This window comes from Rosa rugosa, chromosome 7 (assembly GCF_958449725.1).
Source record: "Rosa rugosa chromosome 7, drRosRugo1.1, whole genome shotgun sequence".
Classification (NCBI taxonomy): domain Eukaryota; kingdom Viridiplantae; phylum Streptophyta; class Magnoliopsida; order Rosales; family Rosaceae; genus Rosa; species Rosa rugosa.
Window position 1 is genome coordinate 15,923,459 of NC_084826.1, and position 15,993 is coordinate 15,939,451.

The 15,993-nt window shown below is 40.5% G+C and overlaps 1 long non-coding RNA gene across 1 annotated transcript; it reads left to right on the forward strand.

The window, feature by feature from the left end:
* The first annotated feature begins 4,203 nt into the window (after positions 1-4,203).
* On the forward strand, positions 4,204-6,474 carry LOC133719884 (uncharacterized). The gene is made up of 3 exons (XR_009851528.1): positions 4,204-4,667; positions 5,429-5,498; positions 6,236-6,474. It is a non-coding gene; the product is annotated as an uncharacterized LOC133719884 (long non-coding RNA).
* Positions 6,475-15,993: the final 9,519 nt, after the last annotated feature.

Consider the following 15,993-nt stretch of genomic DNA (forward strand, 5'->3'; position numbering starts at 1 on the left):
TAGTGCAATCCATAATTACTGAGGAGTCAAAACACTGAGGGATTAATTTATTAGCCAGTCTCTTCGCATAAGCCTTCGTGGGAAATTCTAGTGTTCCTACACTCGCGAAGCCCATTCATGAAGGCCTGTTTTTGAGGCCCATAATCGTTTCTTCGCTATGCCTAGCAACACGAGGGGGGCAACACTATACAATACTAAGCCCATTTAGCCTAAAGTTAAAAAAAATAATAATAATAAAAAATAAAAAAAATAGGCAAATTTCGTTAACTTTGTTTTAGGTTTTTTATCCATATTTCAGTTTTTGTTTATCTTTGTTCTTTATTTCGTTGGTTGTTTGTTTATTATTAGAGTCAAAATGAATTTTGGGTAAATATCTTCTTCATCGGGCGCATCCAATGGGATGTGATGTCTAAGGTCTAGTTTGGATACGAGAAGAGCTGACAAAGGGTCTCGTCCCCTGTCAATCAAGTGAGCTGAGCTCCGCCAAAATCGTTCCTCTCTTCACCTGGTCATGTTCCAAAGGAGTTACCGAAAGGAGAAGAGAAATATCCCTAAGTCCAAAACGTTTTTTCTTGTATGTTGCGTCACTTTATGTGTTGTTCTTGTTTTTGTTTTGTTTTGAGTCTTAGGATGCCCTTTCAACTGTCTGTGAAGGGTTTCAATCTCCAAATTTATGGCTAAAATAAAAAATAATAATAATAAAAAATAAAAAATAATAAAAAAGTCATAAATACAATTCTTAGGGGGCAATTCTAAGTGTTCATACACTCGCAAAGCTACTAAGCTGAGTCAGCGGCTCCAGAAACTTTTTCCAGCTTTGCCCTCGCAGGAAAGGCTGAGCTCAAGGGAAATGTGAGAGCCACCACCGTGACCGCCACCTCCATCGGAAGTAATCTTCATGTTGCCAAAGATGTCCTCACCATGCATGGGGAACAGAGGAAGGGTTTCAATCTCCATGTTCATAGATCCATAACCACCATAGTTCCCCATCTGCCCGTTAAAAGCAATCACACCAGCTGAAGAAGTAGAAGCAGATGCAGAAGATTCGAAGTTAATATATTGATCCTCAGGTTTCCAATTGGTACCATTGTCATCACCAACAAGCCCTGATCTTTGCATGGGCACATGAACATCCGAAGTGGACCTCTTCTTCCGCTTCTCCCGAGCCCTTTGGTTCACGAACCAAAAATAGGCGTTCTTGAACTCAATCTTGCCGTACCATTTCAGCTGGAGACAGATCCTCTGAATCTGCTCTATAGTTGGGGACCTAACTCCCTTATTGTAGAAAAGCTCCTTGAGGATTCTTATCTGATCTGTAGTGGGATTCCACCTGTTCCGCCTACAAAGCATGTTAGCACTACTCCCGGCTGCTTTGTTGCTTCCTCCATCCTCGGTTGGTTGCTGGGTTTGTGGTTCCATTGGTGAAGGGTTGAGAGAATGCGAGAATTGAAGAATGGTGATGACAAGTAATTAAGAAAGATTGCTGTTAGAATTATTGGGAAGGACTGAAGATCTGTGAGAGAAGGACTGAAATTGACAGAGAGATGTTCGTAAAAAAGGAAGGGTATTGTTGAGGATCTGAAACTCAGAGGAAGGTTTTTTTTTTTTGGCGTGAACGTTCCCATCCCCATAATGCACCTATTTATAGGAACAGGGCATGCAAATCTCCACCCTTGGACGGACAGTCTCGGAAAAGCATTTCCACCTGCTGGACGGTCAAAGAGGAGTCAAATCGATGTCAGTAAATCGAGATTAGTGATTCCAAATCTCGGGAAAAAAAGGGACTAGCAGCATGTGAGGAGCGGTTTTTGAGGAGTTAGCTATTATTAAAGGATTAATAGCATGTGGGGAAACGGAACGGTTTTCGAGGAGGTAACTGTTCTTTTCACTAGATTATTTTTCACGACTGTTGTTTTTCAACGAGTGATTAATGCCTTAAATCTCGGAAAAGAAGGAGTTATTGGCGCTAAGAGTTTTGAGTTGGGAGCCAGCAAGTGGATCCAAAAGATACATATTTTCTCAAAACCCTCGCCGCGAGTCTCTTTTTGACGCGGAGCATATTTTAAAAGTTCATATTATTTTCAATATACAACTATAGGAGCCTATATTTGGGGCCTTGCGAGACACAATTATTGGCTTCTCACGAATATTTGGATATCAGGATAAGAAAATATTATTGTATTCATAAAATGGCTTTGCGGCCAAAAGCAGTATATTCATTACAAAGCCAAAAGTGGCTAGAATACAAAACAGGAATCTTCGGATTATCTTCTGAATCTTTTCTCAAGTGGAAGCAGCTATGGAATCCAACGTCGGGTTGAGCCGCGCCATTATCTCAAGGAGGGGAAGACTTCAGGGAAGGAAAAAGAGGAGTAACGGAGCCCCCGCACCCCCTTTACATGGAAGCGGTAGAGGAATACAACATAGGCTTGGCCAACACCATTATTCATGAGAAGGGGAGACTCCAGTGAAAGAAAATGGAGCCTCCAAGCCCCCTCAATTGGAAGCAGCTATGGAATCCAACGCCGGGTTGAGCCGCGCCATTATCTCCTGGAGGGGCAGAGAGTGAAGGAACCGAATATCAGCTTGAGTCTCTGCACCCCCTCTAGCCTTGGTAACCACACTACAACAAAAGTCCTCATTTCCGACGAAAATTTCCGACAACACAGAATTGCCCTCGCAAAAAAACTCCTTTTTCGACCACAAAAAATGGTCGTCGGAAATGTTCTGTCAAAATATATTTATTTCCGAGGGACAATATGCGGTAGGAAAAGAGTTCCAATTTCGTCGGAAAAACAAAAAAATTGGTGGGACCTTTTGGCGCCAGTATTATTTTCGACAACATTTTGTGTCGTCGGTAATGGTAAACCTATTTCCGAGAGGCAGTTGACTTTGTCGGAAATGATTTCTTAATTTCGAGGGCAACAAAGTACCCTCGGTAATGAACAAAGTATTTCCGACGGCTAGTGACCCTTGAAAATATTTCTCTAAATTGTATTATTTTTATAAAAATATTATGTCAAAAGAGGAGAATTGAGCATAGGATCTCTAACTTTTCAAAATTAATTTTACCATTTTTCCACAAGTTACTTGATGACATATTATTAGTTTATTAGAATTGATGCATTATATGTTAAAGAAAAAATAATTTTATTATATATTGGTTATAAGGTAAGATCGAATAAATCTCATAATATATATATATATATATATATATATATATATATATATATATATATATATATTATAAGTCTCATAGTTATATATACATAATACATATGTGTTTTGGATTTATATAAGACTTGATCGATCGATCATGCTAATTGGGAGGTTCCGCCCTAACCCAATATATTATTAGTTGCGGAAGTAGATAAGAGATCGATCATGCTAAATCACGATTATGCTAATTGGGAGATTCCACGCTAATTGGGATGCTAACTAGGAGATTCCGCTCTATATATGCAGATAAGAGATCGATCATGCTAGCTGGGAGATTCCGCCCTAAAAACCTAAACCTTAATAGTAAATCATGATTATGACTACATTAACAATCATCAATTGTGCTAGAAACTTGTATAAGTGATCTACTCATGAAGACCTAAAATTGAATAGTGGAGATGTCGATATATGTAATCGAAAATTGGGTCTCACAAGAGATCTCTTAAAATGGCCAAAAAAAATATCCGTTAGTGAAAGACTCCTACACACACAATTCATTGTCGATCGATCATTTGTGCTTGTCCACACACACACTATACTGTTACATAGTACCATTCATTATTGATCACATACATACTACATATATAGTACGACTGTCCCTCCACACATATATGCATTTGTATACAGTAGACATTGATTGATCATATACAATTATATAGAATAGCTAGACGAGAAAAAATTGTATACAGTAGACATTGATTGATCATATACAATTATATAGAATAGCTAGACGAGAAAAAATAGAATACTAGCGAGTACATTTTTTTTTTTTTGAAAAGGCTAGCAAGTACATATTTATTTATCAAGAGTGTTATGAAATATTTTTCATTGGTCGATCTTATATTAGAATAAAGATGTTGATCTACATAGTCTGACAGAAACGTCACAAAAATGAACCCTATGATTAATTCAATAAAACTCAAGTCAAGATTATCTAGTTTCTAGGCCAAAGTAATATGTGGAAAAGATTATTATTATTATTTTTTTTTTTGTAAGAAAACAATGACGACTATGATTTTAGTAAACAGAACTAACCACTTTAAATTTGAATTTCCACTCAAACAAAAGTTTATACAGGAAAGGCTTGCTTAGGAAACTTATATCTGAGTATCCAACACATATGCATTTATATATAAGTTCCATGAAAATTGATTAAAAAAAAAAAACAAAAAATAAAAGAACTTCCCGCCTAGGGAGGAAAAAAATTCCCTCCTCCCGCCTATGCATTTATACATACCTAATAAGGAGTCTTAATTATCTCACAAAAGAAGGGAAAAAATCCTTATTTCTCCTTATGTTTTATTTAGTCATTAAAAAGAATAAAACTTCCTTTGCTACGCACTTGTTTCTCAAACCCTAAAAGCACATCTTTCTTCCTCCTCTCTCACTACGGCAATGAAGAATTGAAAAGTTGAGAAGCTTCTTGATTGATTGGGTGACGATTAAAGGTTTGTCAATCTCTACTTTCTCATTATTAGTTTTCATAGTGAACCATAGAAACCAACTGATATGTCTAAATTGTTCTTGAGGGCAGCAACGCATCTCGTTCCGGTTCGATCAGGTAGGGTGAGGTTGTACTTGACTACTTGCATTCGACTTTCAATTTATGTGGAGCTCTCGATTTTATTTTAATCGATATATGTGGTTTACAGCTAATTGAATTGTAGTATAGGAACAACAATTGATTGTTCCGGACCTATTATCAAACAAGAGTTAGAAGGTTGTGTAATTTTCTATTTTAGTTTGAACTGGTTCCCTCTTTATTTATTTAATTTTTACTTTGGGTCAATAGTCATCAACAATGTCGCAGCAATATGCTCATGGTCAACGGAGTTAGGTCAATCAGATTGGATGGTCCAATGGTTCATAGTGTAGAGGATCTCCTAAGGCTTCAGATTGATTGCAATTATGTAATTGTGATGCTTATTGTTAATCTGCCATCCAATGATATATGAATAAGTATTCTAGAGATTTCAAAAAGCTTGATTTTCTCATATACATGTGCTGGTGTAGAATAATGAATTGGATTGATTCAGTGGTCAAGGTATATCTAAATACAAACGTACACACTACACACATATGAGCTTATTCGGACTTTTGTAATGTTTTGAATTTCCTATTTCCTCCGAAGCACCAGGTTTTTGTAATGCTAGCTTGTATGTTTTCTCAGACTATTTCTTACACATTTTTTTTTTTTGGATATGTACAGAGTGAAGTGAAGTCGGATTCGTTGTTGATTTGTTCTTTCAGTGCGGTGCAGCAAGCAAAAGCAAAATTAGGTACATATACAACTCTCTCCGTTTTGTTTCTAGTTTACTTTTTTTTTTTTCCTGGTACATTGATATGAGAGTGTCTTCTTTAATTTAAATTAGGTATGTTCATACTTTACAGCAGTTTTCTGATTTGTTGACCTAGGTAGACATTCTCTTACAACTGTACCAATACATTAAGAATTTGGAAATAGTTCCTTCTAGACAATTTAAATAGACAACTTGATGATTAATACAGAACTGGAATCACTCAAAAATAATAATTCTACATTTAGTTATGAATTTCTGAACTTAAGTGTTAGTAAATTTTCGTATTTTTAACCTAGGTACATGTTTACTTAAAACTGTATCAATCCATTAATGAACTTGAAATAGTTCCTTCTAGACAATTTAAGTAGACAACTTGATAAATCATATTGAGCTGGAATCACTTCTAAATAATATTTATACATTTAGTTATAAATTGAGAGGAGATGCCGATTGATAAATCTTGAATGCAGTTAAGTAGATCAGACCCAAAGTATGATCAAGGAGTTACAGAGTTTCTTGATTATGCATATAGCCATGATAAGTGGGTAGAGGATGACATGATAATATGTCCCTGCAAAGTATGTGGTTTAATTCTCACATTCTGTGGTACTATTTCTATCTTTCAAATATTTTTATATGTTGCTATTTTATGCTATTTACTGCATGTTTTAGCTCTTATTTTTCATTCTAACTTCTTTGTTTTTCTTTTACAATAGGACAATATTGCAATAGATTCAAGTACACACCATGATGAAGATGGTACTGATGAAGATGTTGCTGATGAATATGATGCAAACTCTAATGAGGACTTTTATTAGATATATTGTTAGCTTCCTTGCTTAAGAATGATTATATTAGAAAGACCAAATATTGAATATTTATCTTTATCTGAACATGTATGAATGATTAACTATGTTCTTCTAATGCAATTTTTTTATGAAGATTTAATTGTCTCCTTGTATGTTTAATAAAAAAATTATCTTGATTCATCTACCTCTTCCAATCAGGTTAATTGACAATTAAATTGAGTGGGAGGAAAAAAAATTCCTGACAAATTTCAACAAATAAATCTCGTGGAAAAACATTTCCGACCACTTTTTCCAACCACAATATCATTCTCGGAAATATTAGATTATATTTTTCCGACAGAAAATATCAATTTCCGAGGAAAATATGACCCTCGAAACTTATTCATTTTCGATGCCAAATAGTCGTCGGAATTAAATATTCTTATCGGAAATAGTTTTTTCCGACCACTACTATTCGTCGGAAATAAGTCCTTGGAAAAAAATGGATTGGCTAGCAACCAATTTTTTCCTACAAGCAACGAATTATTTCCAACAAACATCTTTTGTCGGAAATACTATTTGTCGTCGATCAGGAGTAACAATTTCCGACCACCGAAAAATTATTTACGACCACATCTGGCTGTCGGAAATATATCTTTTTCTAAGGGTTGGTCGGAAAAAGACTATTTCCGATGATATTTTTTCCGAGGACCACCGAGGGCACCTAGCGGTCGGAAATAGCTTTTTCCGACGGGGAAAGTGGCTTTTCCGACCAAATCGCACCCTTGGAAATGACTATAATTGTTGTAGTGCCACCATTAGTTGGACGTGAAGTATAGGACCAGCCATTCTGTAGCTTGAACCCATTCTTTCAAAGAGTCCATCCCTTCTCATCCCTCCAAGATTCTATCAAGAAGAGAAAAGGGGAGAAGGAGGTGAGAACCAAAGCCCCTTCCATCTGGAGGGCACAACACGGGCCGGGTCCAGAAGGAAGGAAACAGAGGAGGAAAGATGAACCAGAGAGTGGCCTTCTTCCCTTTCTCCGTTTCGCTCCGTGTGTAGGATTATGACAAAGATGATCTCGCATGATCGTGGATCCCACACTCGGAGCCCCCTCGCGTTTCTAAACCAATCTGAAGCCTGGCATTTTTGTTGCAGAACTCCAGAAGGACGAAACAAGGGGTTGCCTAAGATTACGCCATGAGGCCTAACCCAGGCTTAAGATTACGCCATAAAGCCTAAAATTTAGAGGCTAAAGGTCATTTCATGAGGGGAAGATTTGTGAAGAAGGAGAAAAAGAAGCAAGGATTGAAAGGCCATTTCTCGAATATTTCAGAAAAGTTGTTGTGAGTATTCCCTTCCTGAAATACAACTATTTATAGGGACTTCAGGCAAATCCCCACCCTTGGATGAAGCTCTATTTCAAAACCGATGTCAATAAATCGAGATTAGTGATTCCAAATCTCGGGAAAAAAGGGATTAGCAGCATGTGAGGAGCGGTTTTTGAGGAGTTAGCTATTATTAGAGGATTAATAGCATGTGAGGAAACCGAACGGTTTTCGAGGAGGTAACTGTTCTTTTCACAAGATTATTTTTTCACGACTGTTGTTTTTCAACGAGTGATTAATGCCTTAAATCTCGGAAAAGAAGGGATTAACAGTATGTGAGGAGACCGAACGGTTTTCGAGGGGGCCTACAGAGATTGGCCCGCAAAGCTCAATTTCAAGCAAAGTTCCTCCACGCAGAGTTTCGCCGCAATAGCACTTGCTTCGGCCTGAGTGGCCCGTTCTCTGAGATGGGCCAGGTTGCGGCCCATTTCTTCAGAAGCAGCCAGAGGTTCATCGAGTTGGGCTTCTTCTGTAGTAATCGCATTTTCAACAAAGGCTAAACCGGTATGGAGGTCCTCGATCCGAAGTTTGAAGTCGGACCTTTGGATTTGTAGTTCCCGCAGGCGGTTGGTTCGCTCATTTAAAATACCGCGAGAGATGTCCATTTCTCGAGAGAGGCTATTCAAAGCCTCTCGAGTGTCGTGAGCCTGGGCGTTCGCGGCCAGTTGATGTTGGCGGGCCTCACCAAGTTCATTCAGCAGATCGTCAATGGCACTAAATTGCTGTAGGGTCAATGCCTTCTCCTGGCAAAGATACCTTAGGGCTTCCAAGACTCGCGGGAGGATGTCAGTCTCCAATACCTGAGGACCCAGATGTTTGTGAAGCACCATCTTAGCCTCATCCACAGCAGAAGGAGGAGTTACCTCTAACACCCTCATCAATCTCTCGAATCTGGTGGGAGGAGGAGGAGGCGGCGGAGGCGCCACAGGATCACGAACCACCAATGCAAAAGGGTGGACAGCTTCCTCAGTTTCTTCATCTTCAATAGGTTGGTCTGTCCCTTCAGCCGCGGGAGAATCTGGAAACTCAACTCGCGGCTCACCATGGGCAAGTGGAGCAGATTCAAGCACAGGGCCCTCGGCTTCGACGGTTGTCTCATTTATTCGCGAGACTTGGGGGGCACCACCACCGTCAGTATCATTTTCCATCTCTTGGGCGACTGTCCGGCCAATAGGACCCTCAGCGTTTGCAGCCACCTCCTCGGTACAAATATAATCCTGGTCAGGTTCAGAAATGTCAGAGAGCGGGGTTGGATCCAAAGGGAAATGGAAAGTATTGGCCAAACAGTGGCTTACCTCTCGAGCTGTCGGGTCAATAACTGGTACGTGGTCACTAAGAGGAAGAGGCCTCACTTCATTCACCTCTTGGACCTTTAGTGCCGCGAGAATCTCTGTCGTCATCATTTCCTCATAAGCGGCAGAATCCTCAGAGTGGCTTTCCACGCTTTCATCCTCCGAGGAGTCGTCATCGGAGATCGTTATTAGAATGGTAGGACCTTGCAGATGCTCTGTAGATGTGGGAGACGGAAGAAGCGCCACGGGGTTAGTTGATGCTTGAACTAGCGAGAGAGTTGGTTCTTCTGCAGTGGCTGAGGGTCCAGCCTCGCTCAGGCGAGAGGGATTAGTGGTCCTTTGACGGACCTGTCAAAAGATACATAGTGAAGATCCTGCCCAGATTCTAAAATTTAAAAAGGATAAGACGGGGTCGGAGTTTACCAATCGCATTCCCAGAGGTTCGTCATCTTCAAAACTCTCTTCGACGAATTGAGCTCGATCGCGTTTGCAAGCAAAGACAGCAGTGGCCTGTACGAGAAAAGAGTCATAACTCAAAAAGGGGGGAAGCACCAAATATACAAGTTTGGGATCATTCTTAACTAAATTACCTCAGCGGGATCTTCATCATGCGAAGACTTTCCCTCAGAAGTCTCCTCTGCTATTGTCTTTTGTTTCCCGGCCTGAACAGAGGCTATCCTGCTCCGGGTAGTTTGCTGCAAAACACACTCAGGAATAAGAGCGGGAAAATCAACACAAGGAAAAGGAATGGTGAAGAAAGACAAAAACTTACTGTTGCCCTAGGCTCGTGGATTTGTATCCCTGGACGCGATGAGCGAGAAGGTAGAATAGGTCACGGGGGTTGTGCTGCAGGGTTAGAGAAGCGCTCAAGAATCTTGCGGTCCTCCTGACCAGGACTACTCATGCCACGAAAGATCAGGACGAAGAGTTCGTCATGTGGCAGGTCCCAACAGTTCGCGGACACTTCTTTCCACCAATCAGCATAATCATCATCGACATCGTTGAGAGGGTACAGCGCTCTGACCCAAGGGGGAATCACTATCAAAGTAAACTGACTCTGAAAGGGGGCAGACCCAGGTGGGGCTAATCTCCTCCAAGAGGTGTAGTAATTGGCAGAATCAACCAGAGGCTAGGGTACCAACTGGGCCAACCCAAATTGGCGAGCGAAGTGGTTAGGGGCATAGAGCTCATAACTTACGCGGTCGGTGGCAAGACGAATATCCAAGCAGGAGATGGCGCGACGAAAGGCCAGGATGGCTCTTTCACTATGATCCCGTCCACTGGGCAGAAAGCCATCGTCAAGGGGAGGAGGGAAACTCCTAGAAAGGACTATTTTTGGGTCCGGCATCTCTCCCAGCAAGTACAAGTAAATAAAACACTCGGAGTAGGGAGGAGCTCGATACCTTACGTTGCGGCAAAGCCAGTTCCCCAAAAGGGAATCAACTGGAGGTTCCTTTGGAATATCACCGCGACGGAAGAGAGGGAAATAAATCTGCAGCTAAAAGGCAAGGATCCAGAAGGGACCACTAATTTCGATATCGAAAGGGCGCATTACGGCTCTATAAAGGGAGCGATATAACGCACCCAATACAGGTTGCCCAAGGCCAACGCAAATACCATTGTAGAGAGTAGTGGCCAGAGAATTCCAGGGCCCAGTAGGTTTGTTGGAAGAAGTGCAAAAGATAAATTTGCAAAGCCAGAATTCCAGGAATGTGATACCTCCTGTATGGTCACGCTGGGTGCAGTAATAGTCGCGCCAGAATGGGAAGGATCTGCTGTGATGCCCTCGACCAGCCATATCCATTCTCAAAGAAAATTGAATGCCATCAAACTGACCATGCACATAGGGGTCAAAGTCAATGGGCAACCCCGTGATGGTAAGAACATCCAGCAGAGTTATGCTCATCTGCCCAAACTGGAAGTCGAATGTATTGCTGGAGGTGTTCCAGAAGCAAAGAGCGGCGGCTAGCGGTGCAGGGCTAGTATTATGGGGAAGACAGAAGCATAGATCGATGGTTTAGGTGATACCCACCGCATCCCATCGAGCCAAATCTCTCGCTCGGACCTCCTGATACCAAACCTTTTCCTCGGGAGCGACGGTAGGCCAGAAGCCCACTTTCCTCCTTGGTCCCCAACTGCTAAAATCACCATGCACCTGCCGAAGAGCCGCTATGGGACGGCGGATGGGAAGCGCATAATAGGCCATAGCATCATCTGGCAAACGATCGCGAGGTGTGGGACCCAGACTCGCTTGACTATCGCCGCCACCAAAGCCCATCAGTCGACTTCTCTTCTCTTCGGTCTGACTTCTACATCGAACACTCATGTTAGTCCGCCAGGTGAATGCGGCTTTCTCAGTGATTTCATCTGCCTGATCGATAACGAATGGTTTCTTGGATGCCATTTCTGGGTTGTGAGGAATACTTCTCCATTACACCTTGATTTATAGCTCAGATCTTTCTGGAGATTAGTTTATTAGCTGGGCCAGTGAGTGGCCCCAGTTAATAATTAATGAATCATTATTCTATCTTGAGAATCGCATCTAAGGCGACAGTGGAGATACTTCTCCATTACACTTTGATTTATAGCTCAGATATTTTTAGAGATTAGTTTATTAGCTGGGCCAGTGAGTGGCCCTAGTTAATAATTAATGAGTCATTATTCCATCTTGAGAATCGCATCTAAGGCGACAGTGAAGATATTCCACCTTTTTCTACCACCGTAGGGCCAGCATAGTGGCCTGAAGTTTTTAAATAAAACATGATTAAAACCAATGCGGTTTTAGATGCTAAAGTTGCAGCTCTTATGGTGGTTTCACTTGGTCACACGTCATGATGTCGATAACCATGATCCAATCATCCTCTTCGGCATAAGACTCGCGAAGGATTAAATGACAGCAAACAGTTTGCTATTCTGCATCTTATTTCACCAAGTACTGTAGGCCTTGATCTAGCCAGCAAAGCGGCTCCAACACCTACATTTGAGAAAATCAACAGAGAGCCAGCGAACAAGGCAGATACTTGTTGCTATACACATGGCGAAACTACCACCAAGGAAGAGAAGGATCCTCATTAACGATCAAAAGCAGTCTCTTTCGCATGGGGGGCACGCTAAAGTTCTGATCTCCTACAACCTGCCCAAGTTTCGCCAGATCCATGGGGGGCAATAAAGTTGGCAAAGGAAGCGTCAGTTCATGACAAAGGCAATTCAGTAGTGGCATTCAAGCTTTATGGCCTATTTAGAGGCCTATATGGAAACAGTCAAGCCAATACAAGTGGCTTTGGAGCAACAAAATTATAAGAGTAGTGTTGATTCAAGACCTCTTCAGTCAAGACGAAGACCTTTGACTTCGAGGTCTGGGGGGCAATGTTTGGACCCAAAATGAGCATTTTGGCCTGACAAGGCACGTCTTGGAGAAATTGAGCCAATGTCAGTGGCTCAAGCTATATATTGTCGACAAGTTTGAAATATATATTTAGAGGCTAAAGCAAGCCTACTATGGAAGCATGGAAGCATGAAAAGTCAACTTTAGCACATTTTCCTACTTCGGCTAGGAGAAACCGAGCTAAACAAGGAAGGAGGGGCGGCAGACTAACCAAATGAACTTTAAATGAGCTGAAACTCTGCAGATCCATTCTAGACAGCCCAAGGATCATTTCTTATGAAGAGTGCCAGAGATATTTTTGAGTGGAAGGCCTTCAAACAATCAGTCCAATTTTCTACAGAAGCAAAACTGGAAAACTGGACCTGTAAGAGGTCCAGCAGCATTTCCAGCCCAACCGCATGGAATAAATCTCTGAAAATTTTTCAGGATGATCTACACTCATAGTGGAACATTTTTTATGAAGAAGTCGAAGGCTCATTCGGAAGTCTTGTTGGAGAAATAATTGAAGGAATAAAGGGGCAGAAACTGACCTAAAACCAGCTCAATATTCACATGTTCATGTTTCCTACCCACATGAAGAAAGCTAGATGCTTTTCTTTTTTTCCTTGGATATATTTTTCTACTATAATCTCTTTAATAGATCATCATCACTTCCATGTTTCTACACCTTCATGCTTTGCTTTCATTTCATAATTTCTCTATCTTTTCCATATTTTACAAATCACTTTCATACTCCACTTTCATTATTTTTCTTCCACTCATCATTTCACTCTTCTTTTTCTTCCCTATATAAACACCTTCTCCTCTCATTCTAAAACACACATTCACAACATCAAAACATCTCTAAGATGATCTAAGTTCTCTCTAGAGCAACCTCTCTAAGAGCAACTCCTCTCCTTCTCTTTCTCTTACCGGTGATCACACTCCTAGTCCTAGTCTTCTCAGAAGCCGACTTTCAGTGCCACTAAACCCTCTGTCAACGTACTTCTGTCCTAGTATCCTCGAGAGCCGATTGTAGTACCACGACCAAACACCAACACCGACAACACATTCACAACATCAAAACATCTCTAAGATGATCTAAGTTCTCTCTAGAGCAACCTCTCTAAGAGCAACTCCTCTCCTTCTCTTTCTCTTACCGGTGATCACACTCCTAGTCCTAGTCTTCTCAGAAGCCGACTTTCAGTGCCACCAAACCCTCTGTCAACGTGCTTCGGTCCTAGTCTCCTCTGGAGCCGACGGTAGTGCCGCGACCACAATGGTTACAGAACCAGTCAAGCAAGGGTAACGCCCTAGCAACCCAGCCAAGCTCGTCACGCTTTAGCAAGATCTCAATACTTTCCGGTGATTTCGCTCTGCTCAATCTGCAATATTGAGTATCGACTTGTGAACAAGAAGAAACTTCAGCAAAGTCCTCACCACGAGGCACAAAGAATCCCACGACGAGGTTGGTGCTCTCCTCGTCTACAATCGCTTGATAGAAGTCAGGTCAAGGGACACCCCCGACGACCGCACCCGAACGGTGCTGGCACTCCCGAGCAAGAAAAGAGACTGTTGACCAGCTGCAGCAAAATTGGAGCCAAACACGAGCAACATATATACACATTGTGAAAAGTTTAGGGGATCTGGGGTCTCTATTATTATCAATTACTGGATACGTAATATTACGTACAATTTCGGTAATATCCTTGAATTTACTAAACTAGTGATACTTTTTCATTTTTTTATTGCTTATATGCATCTTTACAGGATACAAAATCTGGTCATGAAAGAGCATACTGAAAGGTATAAGTTGTTTGCTGTCAAACTAAATCCAAGTAAATTAGAGAATTGCTTTATTAGGTAATAAAGAGTTAAAATTCAATGCCACTAACGTAATCTCTCTTGCTCTGTCTCTATTGTTTAATAGGACATGGCTTTCTTGTTGATGTTTCTTGTTTATACTTTTTAGGTCTGCTACTATGCCTATCTATCTCATTCAAAGGGCAAAACAGTTCCTTTTATTACTGTTCAAGAAGGTAATGTGCAGGTCTTGGGTTCTCTTTTATAGTGTTCTACGATTAATCTTATTGAACTAATCACATGATATTCATGTAAAATGCTTGATAATGCATTACTGCATATCAATATGTTCCGTTACACTATCAAAAGGAATTAATTGGGTCAATGTTTATTTGGCAGGGTTGATTTTCAAATTTGAGCCTTCAATGTTTGTTTGACAGAGCATAGAAAAGTTGCTAAAGGTAACAGATGCAGTCATGGAGAGGAACATGAAGAGATTTATATTTTCTGATGTATTTTATTTGAAATTGTATACAATGTGTACAGTAAATTTTAGAAATATGTGGTTGTAGGTGTTTGAATTTTTTTTTTAAATTTATCCTCCAAATTTTGCCACTGATATTGGTGGCATTGAGAAAACACACTAATACAATACCAGTGGGAAAGAAAAAGGTAATATGCTGCATTGGGTTTAGGTATGCCACTGTTGTTTTAACAGTGTGGATTGCCCCAATAGCACCTGTAATAGAGGGGACTGATCCTTCATTAGTGGCTGCATAGTGGCTAATGGCATTAGCCACTGTTATCAGTGTGTATTGGGACAAAGGGGACTAATTCAAATAAGTGTGGAATGGGGAAATTTGTAGTAGTGTTTGTTGCAGCTACATACTGGTTGATACTCGAGAGTACCGTAAATGAGGTTTTAAAAAAAGAATTCTGCTAGATTAGTTACACACTCGTTGATACATAAAGTACCGTAAACGAGATTGCAACCACTCAGGGACTTACAAAAGAATTTTGCCAGATTGGTTATATACTCGTTGATACACAAAATACCGTAAATAAGATTGTAACCGCTTAGGGACATCCATAGCTCCATGGTAAAATAGAATGTAAGAGACCCCCTGCATATAAGATAAAGAAAGTAGCACTGGTAGCTCAGAGAGACCTCAACCTTTGTGTTATCTGCTTATAAGCTTGTTGGCTCCTCGAAGAAGACAGTAGTAGCAGGGCTTCACCTATTTTTTGATGTGTTTTCTATTCCCTAGCCTTTCTACTTTTCTAGTTTTCCTTCCCCTCGTTTGTTGTAGAGAATGTGCTTTTTTATAGGCAACAAATGGATCAAAAGATCAGCTAAAGATGACGATAGCTCTAAATTCAAATTGAAATTTGAATTCAAATATGTAATCATAGCAGCAACGTCTAACACCTATTCCTTCACGTTGAAAGCTTGTGGCTTCTTTGTTTCTTGGATAGAAAAATTCAAATCTAACCCATCTTGGCTTGGTTTTCAATCTGCAAGAGATGAAGTATATCTAAGACTTCAATTTTGAAAGTTGAAAGCCTCGTACAAGGAGCACCACATCCAGCCGTAAATATCTTGGTTGCTCTTATTTTATATTTGTTCAAGTAAATCCCTATTTGTGTGTCTGGCTCAAACTCTAGGTTACTTGACCTAGTGGTAATAGGGTTTTAATTAGAGAGAATTTCGGAGAATATCTTAGAGATATTCATTCATTGTATGATTACATTTCCTTGTACAATTCAGATTCTATGCATTGTAATCCTCTATATAAAGAGGCCCCTATTATCAATGAGAACACACAACAATTTTCTCTC